This window comes from Oryza sativa, chromosome 12 (assembly GCF_034140825.1).
Source record: "Oryza sativa Japonica Group chromosome 12, ASM3414082v1".
Taxonomy (NCBI): Eukaryota; Viridiplantae; Streptophyta; class Magnoliopsida; order Poales; family Poaceae; genus Oryza; species Oryza sativa.
The window spans coordinates 17,987,630-17,997,645 of NC_089046.1; the positions used below are offsets into that span (position 1 = coordinate 17,987,630).

The following is a 10,016-nucleotide window of genomic DNA, read 5'->3' on the forward strand; positions in this document are numbered from 1 at the left end:
TTTTTTCACCAATCTATATTTCATTTTTTTCAACTTATGTAGTTTTATATGTGTTATGAAAGGTGCGGCAAGTGTCATAATAAAAATATTTACGTCACCTCTAACTCCTAATCTGATGGTGAAACCAAAAAAAAATCATAAAATACCAAATTCAGGAATTTCTATAAATAAACATGCATAAATTAGCAGTATATACAATATTGTTACTCCTTTCATCATCTCATAATATAAAATGATTTCGTGATACCACCTACCAACTTTTGCAATAGTTTATATTGAAAGTGAATGAAATCGATTGGAGCGAGAGAGAATTGAGCGATAGAAATTGTAGAGTGAATGAGCGAGAGGTCTCTTTATTGATCAATGCGGTACAATATATATAGAAGGGGAAGGGGTGGCAACCGTAGACATGATGGTTGGGAACCATCGCGTCCGTTGCCAAGGTGCGCCGATTGGGAAAGAAGGCGCGATTGCCTTCGGTTGCTATCCCATCCTTTTACATGGATGAAATCACCAACTAGTTATTTCATAACACTCCCCCTTGATCGAATTCACTTTGATCATTGCTCATCAAGTGTTCTAGATATCTGTAGAGATAATCTTAGAAATAATTATAGTTAGTATATTAAATACATCACGTAAAACTCCTCAAAAACCCAGCGGGAAAAATAAGGAGAGGACTGTGATATATAATTGACTACTTTTAGATGTTTATGAGTAAAGCTCATAGTATGATCCAAAAATAGTATAATGTCTACAATTATCTTGTTGAGCAACCGGGTTTTGGGTTTTGGGCCTTGTAATTGTGTTGTTCAAAAGCCAGATCGAGTTGTGTCGCGACTCCGCCCAAATCGACTGTTTATCCATACCTATCAGAAGATCAAGACCTATCTTCTTCATCAGTTGGTATCAGAGTACAGTTACCCATTAGGTAATTTATCGTCCCTATTGACGAAAAAATCGAACACACCGGCCTAGGATATCTGCTTAGCTCCTGTGCAAGTCCAAATCTTAGTGAGATGCAGGCATGCCAGTCAGTTTGGTCCTGCAACTAACAAGATATGCAAATAGTAGATCAAAACAGCCGATCGGCTGACAAGCCGATGGAGTAGTTCCAGCCGATAGCCGATAATAGCCAATGCCGATACCAGCCGATAGCGATAGGGTTTTGTGCTATCAGCTATATGTCCAATGTAGATAATGATATAAAGGCAACCGGCTGATGATGATGTAATAAAATAACAATATAATCCAGTATAAACCAATCGGCAAATAATGATATGATAAATAAGCATCGATCCGAAGGTTAAAGCACACATCGGCTGGAGGTCCGATTTCATGAAATCCACAAGATTAGATTAAACAGTGAAACCTTTGTTGTCATCGGCTAAATCCAACTTATATGTATATGCAATCCTTATGAGCCGATGCAACGTCCAGATAACTCGCCGGCTGAAACCCCGATGAAACCCTAATTGGCAATCAAGAAGCAGGCTAAAGATTATGGTTCTAGGCACGACTTAGTAGATCAAACTTAACTGATACAGCACTAAGTATGAAAAGAAACATAATATCTAGACAATCAAGCCGTTGACTGAGTTTTCAGGGTGGTAGATGTCTAAGCTAATCTAATCTAGCAACGCGATTTAGCCGATACCGGCAGAAACTCTAAAACGAGAAGCAGCCGATAGAGCTAAATTGATATGCTAAGACTAGATTAACAGAGACATATGATAAATAGGTAGGCAAATATATCATCCAAACCAGAGCAATCCAAGAGGTCGAATGTACTGATGCAGCCTTAAACGACGCCGACGTAGACGATACAATTGCCTAGACCGGCGCTACATTGGACTTATCCCTTCGCCGGAACGTAAAAACAAAAGTAGAAATAAAAAGGGTAGCGATGCGCCGAATTGTATTGATCGTAGCGATAGATTACATAGACTCTGGGTGTACATATTTATACCCATGGGTTGATACAAGTCCTTGCCGGACAAGAAAGAAACTTTCCTAAAGATAAAAGGAAAGGATAAAGTCCTTATAGGACACTAAACACACTTTCCTAAAGATAAAAGGAAACTAATAAACTATTCCTAATTAATAGATAACTTGCCATTCCGCATTCTCTTTGAACTTGGTCTCTTCTGGATAAGCTTCCTTTAGTAGATCAATTTCCTTAACCGAATATAGCAAGAATCCGACAACTGACGACTTGACAACTCTCATCGGCTAATCTCAGGACTTCGAAGCCGATGCTGACTCTAAGCCGATGACTACTCCGGGCTTACCAAATTTCACTGTTAACAGTCCCATAACCAAAAAATTGCCATAAAAAATATTTATTATTTACCTAGACAATTTGAGCCGTTGCATTGTTCTATTAGATTTTGCTATGTTGAATTCTAGATTGCATCGTCATGTCAATGCTAGTTTAGTTTTAGTTTTAGATTTTGCTTTGTCGAGCCAAGGAGACATAGAGGAGTGATTGGGAAAGGAATCGCTGGGAGGGAGATGAGTGGGGGCGGCAGAGCGAGATGCCGGAGAGGGAGCCGATGCGGGTGCACTCGCACGAGAGAGGTGCAATGCGGTGGGGCCGGCAGAGCGAGATGCGGGGGAAGGAAGATGGACGCGGATGCAGAATGGGGTGTGGATCAATTAGATTAGATCGAACGGTTAGGAAAAAAATGATGACGTGGAAGCACCAGGAAGCAGAGAATTTCTAGTAGTGGGATGATTTGTGTAGCTATATAGGATTAAACTCCCAACCTTATTCACAGATGCATGCGCTGATGCCGTCATGCGCAGCTCAGCTAACTAGCTTAGGCTCTAGCTCCTTTACTTTCCAACGAAAATTGCTAGGAAAGGATTTTCATTTCCTCTCACTGTTTGAAACCCCACACCTCAGCAGAAGCATATGTTTTACGTGGGTGGCACTGAGTATATGGCCTCATTGTTTGGCTTTTTTATTTTATTTTTTTCATCTAGTTTATATTACATCATTTGCTTTTGAGTCATTGAGGACATGTATACAAAATGTTTACTCACAAATGATCTTTTTTTGAGATTGAAAAGAAACTAAGTAGTTGGAAAGGTAAATATATGCCAGTTGGGGGGAGACTAATGTTGATTAATTATATGTTTATGATTTCTTTTTTTAAGATTTCAAAATGAGTTCTTCAAAAAAAATGATTATTATAGATCATGCTTCTTTTTGGCAAGGAGATGAGCACAAGAAGAAGTATAGGCTTACTAGATGGGAAATTATTTGTCAACCCAAACATCAAGGTGGTCTTGGAGTTCATAATCTTGAAATTCAAAATCAATGTCTTTTGAGCAAGTGGTTGTTTAGGCTCATAAATGAGTAGGGCATGTGGCAGGTCTATTGAAAAGGAAATATCTTTATAATCGATCCTTAAGTCATGTTGAGAAGAAACAAGGGGATTTCCATTTTTGGTCTGGTCTTATGAAAGTTAAGAGCAAGTTTCTAAATATGGGGTCCTGAATTGTGAATAATGGTGTAAAAGTGAGATTTTGGGAAGATAAATGGGTAGTGAATTATTCTTTTAAAGATAGGTATCCATCGTTATATGCTATAGTTCGTAGGAGGAATGCTTCAATTGCAAATGTTATGTCTTCTGTCCCACTGAATGTTTCTTTTAGGAGAACTTTAGTAGGACCGAATTTAAACAATTGGCATAATTTATGTGTGCTTCAATTGTTCATATTCATTTTTCAGAGGAGAATTATATTTTTAGATGGAATTTCCATCAAAATGGTGTATTCTCGGTTCGGTCTATGTACTTAGCTTTAATTAATAATGGCAACATTGAGAGAAATAAGATTATATGGAGACTTAAGATGCCTCTCAAAATTAAGATTTTTATGTGGTACCTACTTGAAAGTTGCTTTTCTCCCCCTAGTGGGTTTTGGTGATTAATGATGAATAAGGTTAAGGGACTAATGAGTTTATTGAGATATTCAGGTGATTAGTCCCAAGAACTTAGGTGATCAAGAGATGCTTGGAGACCCCCTACAACATTCATTCAAGCGGATTTGAAGCCCGAAAGTCAATAGGATAGTTTCATATTTGAAATCGAGTTTTAGGAAAAACCGTACTATTAAGAGGGGTTCCAAGTGTGGTTCTGGGATATAAAAAGTAGGGGTGGGCAAAATAAGACCGAACCGAAGAACCGAACCGAAAAGACCGAGAACGAGACCGAGAAATTCAGTTAGTAGTTCGATCTCAGCCCTCAAAAGACCGAATTTTTTTCGGGCAATTCGGTTATTAGCTTCGGTTAACCGAATTAACCGAAAAAACCGAATTTGTGGCCCAATAGGCCTAGGAGGCCCAATAAGCCCAGTAAATTGCTAACCATAGAAATCACACGCGGCGCCCTCAACCCATCCATCGCGCCGCATCGCATCGCCTCCGCCTCCACCTCAGATCCCCATCCATCGCACCGCCTCCGCACATCGCGCCGCGCCGCCTCTGCCGGCATCCATCGCGCCGCGCCGCCTCCAGCTTGCCCTCCTCCGCCGCGGCCCCGACGAGCACTGCCTCCAGCCGAGCTCCGCCGCGGCCCTGACGGGCGCCACCTCCAGCCGGGCTCCGCCGTGGCCCCAACCGGCGCCGTCGTCCGCCTCCAGCCAGGCTCGCCTCGGCGCCGTCTCCAGCTTGCCCACCTCCGCCGCGGCCCTGACGAGCGCTGCCTCCAGCCGGGCTCCACCGCGGCCCCGACGAGCGCCGCCGCGGCCACGCCACCAACCCTTGCCGCCGAGCCACCGAACGTCTCCAGCAAACTCGGTCTGACCAAGACCGAAACCGAAAAAACCGAGACCGGATTTGTCGGTCCTGAGTTTTTCTAGATGAAATTCGGTCCTGAGTTTTCAAAAACCGAAATGACCGAATGACCGAAGACCGAGACCGAATTTTTCGGTCAGACCGAACGCCCACCCCTAATAAAAAGTGCTCTTAGTGGGTTCCAAGTGGTAGAATATTTTTTAGGAGCTATTTTTGGAAATGGCTCTAGCCCGGATAGAGAAGGCTGGCCGGAAGTTCCGGTCCCTGGACCCGGAACTTCCGGACCTTGCGAGTTGAAAATTTTCCTAAGTGTTGTCCGGAAGTTCCGAGTGTCAGGAAGTTCCGGACTCCTTCCAGTTCAAAAATGTGAGTAACGGCTAGATGACGTCACCTAGCCGTTATATATATCTAGATCGCACCCAGCTCACCTTTTGGCCATTTCACTTCATTTCTTTCATGCCCTAGGTTCTTCTAGCCTCTCCCAAGATCCCTTTGCTTCCTCCACTCAAATCTAGAGCCATTCTTGTGAGATTCTGAGAATAGATGAGAGTGTAGGAGTGATTTGGAGAAGGTTTGAAGATTAGGTTTGTTTGAGCACTTTGGATATCTTGTGGGCTGTCACTTGGGCTTATTACTCTTGGAGATCTTCTCCTAGACGGTTAGGTGTCGCCTGCGAGCTTCCAAAGATCTTGTGAATGTCCCGGGAAAGTTTGTGAAGGTTTTCCTCACCTCCGCAAGGAAACGAGGTAAGTGATTAAAGATTCTTGTGCTGAGTTTTTAGAGGTTCTCCTAGGTAGAGCAACTTGCACTTGTGGTCTTTTCTAGAAGGATTTGTGAGTTGGATCTTGGTGGTCACTCAATTCTAGAAAATGACCTAGGGGTGTTGAGTTGAAGGCATTGGACTTCTTCTGAGATCTTTGCACAAGTGAGGCAAGGGGTTAATCGAGACCCGGCTCTTTGGAGCACCTCAACGGAGAGTATGATTGCAAGATCCGAACTTCAGGAAAAAATCGCCTTTGTCCTCTCTGTGATGATTCTGTGCATGTTGTTGTGATTGTGTATCTGCTCTGTCTTCCTGTAGTTTAATTCGTGCAATTTAGTTCAAGTCACTGTTAGATCTTCAGGTTTTTCTGTTGCTCGGAAGTTCCGGTGGTTAGAACACCGAAAGTTCCGGACAGTCTGAGCAGACCGGAAGTTCCAGTGTTCTACACCAGGAGGTTCCGGGCCTGCTGAATTTTACCGTTGCGATTTGTTTGTGATTTTTCGGAAAGCCTATTCACCCCCCCCCCCCTCTAGGCTACATCTTTGTGCGTTAACTACTTAAAGGGGTTGCTCTAACAAAGGACAACTTAGTTAGGAGAAATTGGCATGGCAGTTTGAAATGTTGTTTTTGCATGAGAAATAAGACTATTCAGCATTTGTTTGTGGAGTGTCACTATGCAAAATTTCTTTGGAGAGCTCTACAATTTACTACTGGTTTATATACTGCTCATAGTATACCTCATATTTTTGAGAATTGGCTCATGGGAGTTGATAAAAAAATCTACCAAACTTATTCTTGTTGGAGCATCCGCTATATGTTGGGCTATATGGTTGTGTAGAAATGATATGGTTTTTGATAAATCACCATTTATGTCCTATATGCAGGTTCTTTTCAGGGCAACATACTAGCTCCAATCTTGGGCTCAACTACTAAAGTGTGATGAAGAAATCAAGTCAGTGAAAGCTGCATGTCGTAATCTTGAGTCATGGTTATGCAGCTATTCGCTAACTTTGGATGGAGATCCACAAATAGGATTCAATAATTTTTGTGATTTTTTTATGTTGTGTGAGTTTTTATTAGTTTGTGTGTGCTTTTATTTATTCAGGTGTGAGTTTTTATTGAGTTGGTGTAATATTTGACTGTATCTCTTTGAGCAAAGGCCGGGATTATATTCCATTATCTAAAAAATGATCTTTTTTTTTGTTAATAAGCGATTCGGATAAACATATGAATAAGCGAAACAATGGGACTTGGTTGTACTTACATGGATTGACTTCTTTTATAAAAGAGAAGCTAATAAATTATGGAGCAAATTTAAGAACCCAATGTTTTATGGTTGAAATTGCACAAACCCAATGTATTATAATGGGTGGCATATATATAACCTAAGCTGTTATGGTTTATGGTTTTAAAGTTTTATAAAACCCTACCCAACCCTAAATATTTACTTCAAATTTTACAATTTGAAACTTTTAGTTGTCAACTTCTTATCAAGGTTGTTGGTCTAACTAAAAGAAATTTCAATAAAGATGGGTTTTGTGAAACATTTCAGATATGCCTTAAAATATAGTTTTCTGTAACTCCAACTATAACATACGGAGTTTTATGAAATTTACTATTTTTTTACGGGGATGAAATTTACTGATTAACCATAAAAAAATAATTATAAGTTAAACGAGAGTGATTATACATGTCTTGCTCGAAAAGATTTCGAGAGTTGTTCGGAGCCATTGTTTCGCTTATTATATTTGCAAATGAAAAGTAATTTATAAATAAAACTTTCACATATGTGTTCTTAGCGATCTAAAAGAAAATGCTGAAAAATAAACTTCAGTGAGAAAACCTTAAAATCATCTCCAAATTTAAGGTTAGAAATTCAAATTTTGACTGATAGGCATAATCATAAGCGAAAAGACGAGTCCCGTTTATGACGCAATACAATTGAAGCAGTATAACACTTGTTACGAAACAGTAAGTGCAGCGATTTGTATACCATGAACCAGCATTTGAATGTCTTCGTATCATAATCTTATACGGCATTCTATCAATCGGTATGAACACTTCGTGACATGAAACGCTAAGGACATAAGGACATGTTTGACAGGGCTTCAACTCCACCTCTTTTAGAGCTGAAACATTAAAAAAAATAGAGCAGGGTTAAGGTTGCGTCGCAACTCTACTTTGGAGAAATAACACAGGCCTAAAAATATCCTAATAGGATTTTCTCCTGTGGGTGAACATGTAATCGGACACAGCTACCATTCCAAAAGTGTATATATAACTTCCCAATGAAATTATGGCCTTGTGTTGAATTCCAATTGGAACAAGTTTACTTTAGGTCCCTCAATTTGTCGCTGAGTTTGAATTGAACCATAATACCAGGTATAGCCCATCTCCAAACTCGCAAAATCGTGTCAAATTTCATCCCAAGGCAGTATAGCTCCCGGTTCCATCCGACGTAGCATTTTGACTCCGGTTAGCTGTGTTGAGTCAGCGTGGGACCCAAACAAGCTCCACATATCATTAGCCAACTCTTTCTTCCTCATCTCTCTCCTTCTCTTTGCCATCCTCACCAGGTCAGGAGTCAGGCTGCGGGCACCATAGATAGGGGCAGTGGTCGGCATCCGGCGATCAGTAGGGAGAAGGGCGGTTGGCCGCTGGTGGCATGGACAGGGAGGCGGTGGGGTCCACCTTGAGCCAGCGGTAGGTGATCCAAGAGAACAGTGGCGCCGCCAAGCAGGCACCCCACTTCCGGTTGGGACGATGTTAGCGATGTCGTCGCCGAGGGGGCTAGGGTTTCTGACGGGAATACATGTTACATTTCAGGAGCCAGAGGTTTAGTAGAGGAGGTGGTGTTTGTGTTGCTGCTACAGGCAGAGGTCGATTCTGTGCTTGTTTGTCCGACGTCCGTGTCGGGCCATCTCGATCACCTCACGCCGCCTTGTGAGTTGAAATTTTCTCTCTGTCGGCCATTCATGTTTTGTTTTGGAATTTTTGCTCGATAGTTTTTTGTGATTTCTGATTTCCCTGTGTTAGCGATACTAATTGCTTTGACCATATAACTGAATGGTGCCATCAACATCTAGTTCGTATATGACATTTTTGTTTTTGCGCTCATGTGGTCGCTTCAATTAAGTGAAAGCAGGGATGTGTCCTTAACAATTGTCTTTCATGGCATTTCTTTCCTCCGAAAGCACTGCATAAGAAAAAAAACCAAACTTTTGTCCCATGTGATGTGTTAGTATATTGCTGATATGGTTTGATCGATGTATGGCAACTCTTGGCAGTGACACTAATAAATGAATAATCAATGTTTGAATAAGATGCACACGCGGGTAAGGAACGGTACTGTAGTTGTATGCAGTACTTATCTCTTGTACTTTGGACTTGAACTAGGCTGGCTTCTTCTGGTATCATCACTTAGTTTCATGTCCACTACTATTAGTCACATGGTGCATTCCGATGTTTGTTATTTTCGCAATGTAGTTTTCTGAGCATTGACCTAGAAATTAAACAATCCATTATCATGTAGCGAGCCCTGGATTTTTTTTACGGGTAAAACAGCAGGAGAGGCTCCTACTGCACTTATATTAAAAGGAGGAAATTCACATAGAGAAACTATAAGGGGAAAATATAAGGGGGGAAAAGAAAGAGGAGACTAAGGTCCCATTCTTTTTCCTAACAAGAGTTGAATTGAAGATTAAGATTTTCGTGGCACTCTTTTCAAACTGCTAAACGGTGCGGTTCATGTGAAAACTTTCTATATGAAAGTTACTCTAAAATATCATATTAATCTATTTTTAAGTTTATAATAATTAAAACTCAATCAATCATACGTTAATATCACCTCGTTTTGTATAAAAAAACTTAATCTCCATCTTCATCTTCATTTTCAGTAAAAAAGAACACCACCCATGAATCCATGATTGCCAAGATGGTTTATCTGCTTCCTTTACTCTATGCATATGCAGAGTAAAATTACCCTAGTTTGGTTCTGTAAATGTAAACAAAGGAGAACCCACTGCTTTGAGATATGATCATGGTTGTTCTTGTCTTCCCTAATGAATCTACTACACTTGTATTTGTTAGGTCGGAAAGATGAGGAAGGGACTACATCCTCAGATGCAGTATATCTCATATGTGACTTAGAGTGGCAGGCTGATGAACATCATGATGACCAAGATCAGCCACACCGGCAAAGTGCACCACATGAGAGCGAAGCATCGGATGGCTCAGAGCCTAGGGCAGATTGCCAAGTTCAAGCGCCGATATGAGCTGGAAGCAGAGGAAAACAATGGCAGGTAGGGAGAATTGCGTGTGGAAAATAATAGTAGATGTTGTTGGTGGTAGGCGTGTAGCATGTTTCCGTGCTATCAACATAATGTGTGATCCCCACGTTTACTTTGTTATGCTTTACACCATTTCGGGTTGAAGCTTGAAATTTCTGAA

The 10,016-nt window shown here is 41.1% G+C and overlaps 1 pseudogene; it reads left to right on the plus strand.

Moving 5' to 3' along the window:
• The first annotated feature begins 9,665 nt into the window (after nt 1-9,665).
• LOC112937388 (uncharacterized) lies at nt 9,666-9,872 on the plus strand (annotated as a pseudogene).
• Nucleotides 9,873-10,016: the final 144 nt, after the last annotated feature.